General features: G+C 32.6%; 1 long non-coding RNA gene across 1 annotated transcript; it reads right to left on the bottom strand.

Annotated features, from left to right (window-relative positions):
* Nucleotides 1-2,257: 2,257 nt before the first annotated feature.
* LOC111710298 (uncharacterized) lies at nt 2,258-4,357 on the bottom strand. The gene is made up of 4 exons (XR_002767030.1): nt 4,288-4,357; nt 3,353-3,474; nt 2,658-2,753; nt 2,258-2,540 (listed from the first exon to the last, which is right to left on the bottom strand). It is a non-coding gene; the product is annotated as an uncharacterized LOC111710298 (long non-coding RNA).
* Between the last annotated feature and the right edge of the window lie 44 nt (nt 4,358-4,401).

Genomic DNA, 4,401 nt, shown 5'->3' on the forward strand with positions numbered 1-4,401 from the left:
TGAAAATGATTTCAAAGTAAAATAAATTTAAGGAAAAAAGGTTTTTAAAATGAAATAAACTGCTAAAAGTCTTAAATATTGAATACAATATTGGAAAGAAGACATTCAAAACTATTCACTAACTGTCATGATTCGAGGGACACCCTGTAGATAGGTTTATTCATTCCGTCTTTTCCTTTGTTTCAATGTACATTTAATTGACAGGTTTATAGAAATAATGTTCAGATTTTAATCTTGTTGTATCATATATACAATCAGTTTTAATAAAGCGCTTATCTATTGCATAACAAGTATCTAATTTAGCCTTTTTAGAAACCGAACTTAGAGAAATAATGCTCGGTTGCTGCCTTATAGAAACCGAACTTAGAGAAATATTGCTAGGTTGCTGCCTTATAGAAACCGAACTTAGAGGGATAATGTTCTGTTTCTACCTCATAGAAACCGAACTTAGAGGGATAATGCTCGGTTTCTACCTTATAGAAACCGAACTTAGAGGGATAATGCTCGGTTTCTACCTTATAGAAACCGAACTTAGAGGGATAATGCTCGGTTTCTACCTTATAGAAACCGAACTTAGAGGGATAATGCTCGGTTTCTACCTTATAGAAACCGAACTTAGAGGGATAATGCTCGGTTTCTACCTTATAGAAACCGAACTTAGAAGGATAATGCTCGGTTGCTGCCTTATAGAAACCGAACTTAAAGGGATAATGCTCGGTTTCTGATTTACAGAAACCGAGCATTAGGGGGTAATGGGCGGTTTTAGCCTTATAGAAACCGAACTTAGAAGGAAAATGCTCAGTTCCTGCCTTATAGAAACCGAGCATTAGGGGTTAATGGGCGGTTTCTGCCTTATAGAAACCAAGCATTAGGGGGTAGTGGGCGGTTTCTGCATAATAGAAACTGAACTTAAATGGATACTGCACGGTTGCTGCCTTACAGAAACCTAGCATTAGGGGATAGTGAGCGGTTTCTGCCTTATAGAAACCAAGCATTAGGGGTAGTGAGCGGTTTCTGCCTTATAGAAACCGAGCATTAGGGGTATGGTCGGCCATTATGACCATTTTGTTGGAGAGCCCCAACTTTTTATTGGAGTACCCAGATTAGATCTAGATATCCAAATAAACTTTATTTATCCTATTCTGAGGAGAACCCACATTCTTTCACGGCTGGACAAACTCAAAAAATTTTAATAAAAATTCGACGGAACTTCGACCTATTTCTCAGCATTCATAGGTTGTGAACACAGCAGACGACATTTAAAAACATCAAAACACGTAATTTCTTTTTTGATTTACAAGTTTAATGCAATTAAAAAGAAATTCACAATTTAAAAAAAAATCCTATCCGTTTTTTTTAACCTTTCATTTTTCTCAAAAACGGCTAATCCGTTTTGTTGACGATTAAAAAATTAACGGTTTTTGGCGTTCGTTATCTTCCGTTAATTTTTGAAAACCTTTGTTCCATTAACGGAACTTTGCCAAGCTCTACCATTACCCCTATTGCTCGGTTTCTATAAGGCAGAAACAACCCATTACCCCCTAGTGCTTGGTTTCTATAAGGCAGAAACCAAGCATTACCCCTTATGCTCGGTATTTATAAAGCAGAAACCGCCCAAATTACCCCCTAATGCTTGGTTTCAAGGACGTGAACACTGAACATGTTCCAGAACCCCAACTGATATATACCAAGATTAAAAAAATTAAAGAAGTCGAGTTTTTGCCACTAACTGAAATTTTCGAAATCCCTATATTATTGCAACAAAATTAAATAATTATCGATGATTTAAATGTTGGAGATTTGGGGTTTACGTTTTATTTCTTTGCCAAAATTCCTTCTTTAAAATTTCCTTCATCTTAGATTATGTCACTTTTTGACCACCCTTACCNCAAAGCTAGGGGATGGTTCTATACTAAAAGATGATGAAACTATGAATTTAATTACTTTATTTTTGATATTGAACTATAAATAAATAAGTATAAATTAATGAATGTTATTCTAAAACTTATGAACATAGTGCATAAATCTTGTTTAGAATTAAAACTTTTACCGCCTTTTGATCAACATTACCGACCTATGATTCCCCCAACAGAGGTCGAGGTTAGGATACTTAACGTCCCTTGGGACAGTTATGTAAAATAACCATCCGATCTGCGAAGGTTCTCAAAAGACGATAAAACTGTGTACAAATACTTTTTCGGGAAATTCAAAATTTTACTTAACCACGGGCTCCCAAGACCAATTTTGTCTGCAAAACATCCAAGGAACCCTTGGTAAAGTAAAATTCCCTTAACTCTCCCTGTAAAGTAGTTGTAAATAATGAAAATAAATGTACATAATGCTTTGTTTGAAGATAAATATGCGATTTATCTAAAGGTCGTCTTCAAATGGAATTATCTAAAGATCGTCTTCAAATGGAATTATCTAAATGTCGTCTTCAAATGGAATTATCTAAATGTCGTCTTCAAATAGAATTATCCGAATATATTGGAGAGAAATCCTCCACCTCCCCCACCTCTGTTGTTACCGTAGCCGCAAACCTAAAAAATAAAAGTAAGAATATAAAACATTTTTGTAAACAAATTCAATCTTTTAAATTGAACTTGAATATTTCTAATAATACACCAAAAAGTCGTCTTCAAATATTTGGAACTTACCTTTTTAGGAACCTCGTATGGAACCTTTCTCGATACAGTAAATGGAACATCGTGACAGGTTTCCTTGGGTACTTTGTGACATTTCTGGTAAGGAACCTGAAGTATTATTTTCTATAAATTAGAAATTCTTAAAAAGCACATTTTAGATCTGTAGCTATACAATAACAAAGCAGATGTACATGATCATCGTACGTGGTATATATCAATACAATAAAGACGAATTCATATTTCAATTTGATTTTTCATACCAATCTTTCCAACAGCTGCAGAGACATTAACATGTTCACGAAAAGAAGTTGTCAACCAACTGCAGCTTATCTTTGTTTACTGTTACTGTAGTAATTTTAATAATGCTTGTTAGGGATTCAAGTGTTTTTTAATAAAAGTCGTCTTCAATGCATTCATATGATTGCTGACCAGTGACCACTGAAGGCAATTTTAGATTTTTTTGAAACACCGCACGCCCAAAGATCGGCCTGTACAATCGAACTATACCATTGGATTAAAAAAATTGTTTCCAAAAAATCTTTCAAATTTAAAAGTTCAAAGAGTTCTTGAGGGCAAAAAACCAAAGGGAGTGGGGGGGTGTCATTTTAAAGAATAATAAAATTGTATTTTTTTACTACAGAATTTTAGAAAACAATTTATCTAATTTGTTATGAAAATGTGTAAATATAGTCTCATAGTCTAGATACCTTAACATTGTAGTGTTGAGGCACTTGTCTACATTTCTTCTGTGGAATTTGACTGCAGTTATTCTCCGGCACTTGCACTGCCACTTGGTGACAGTACTGCTTCTTGTGGCACTTGGGGTATCCTAGTATACAGAATAAGTTGGTTAGTTGTTTACACACTATGTTCTTTGTACAAAATTGAAAGCGGATAATTGATTCAATGATTTTTGTTATATTTTATATTTTATATTTTATATTTTATATTTTATATTTTATATTTTATATTTTATATTTTATATTTTATATTTTATATTTTATATTTTATATTTTATATTTTATATTTCATATTTTATACATTATATTCTATAATTTTGTATTTGATTTTACATCTCTTTGTACTCTACGCGGACCCCGACATTTCTTTCGGTAGTATAAAAAAAATTTATGTCTTATATAAATTTCCTGATAGATTTGTTACTCAAATAATGGTTTAATTTAGGGATAACATTGTAAATTGGACATGTTACTTTTGAATTAAACTACGGTGGTAGACAATAATCTATCACTATAATGAAGACGACTTTCGATTTCAATTTTAATTTATATCAAGCTTTAAACATGGAAACAAAGAAAATCCGTTAATTAAAAAAGCTTTTTTTAATTAACTGTAAATTTGTAATTCTAAAAGATTGTGAACAATTAAAACTTCAATAAAGAAGTCGTCTTCATTGTGTTAATATAATCGCATACCACCGTATTTAAAAAAGATAAGGAAGATACTTCAAAGACGACTTTACACTGTCGGTTTTCTTGTATAAAGAATTCTATGCAAATGCAAACCTAGTTGTTTCTTTTCCAAATCATGAAATAAGCCTTTAAACAAATCAAATGTAAATATTGTATTAGCTTTTGGTCGTCTTTACATTCGCATCCTTTGTGGGTAACCCTTATGTTACCTGAATGATAGTCTACAGGGCATTCCTCTTTATAGCTGCACTTGTCTTTATATTCGGTTCTAAAAAATAGAAAAGTAAATATTTTCAGATTTAACCCTATTCCTGCTTGGGGGG

Source organism: Eurytemora carolleeae, unplaced genomic scaffold, assembly GCF_000591075.1.
Source record: "Eurytemora carolleeae unplaced genomic scaffold, Eaff_2.0 scaffold936, whole genome shotgun sequence".
NCBI lineage: Eukaryota > Metazoa > Arthropoda > Copepoda > Calanoida > Temoridae > Eurytemora > Eurytemora carolleeae.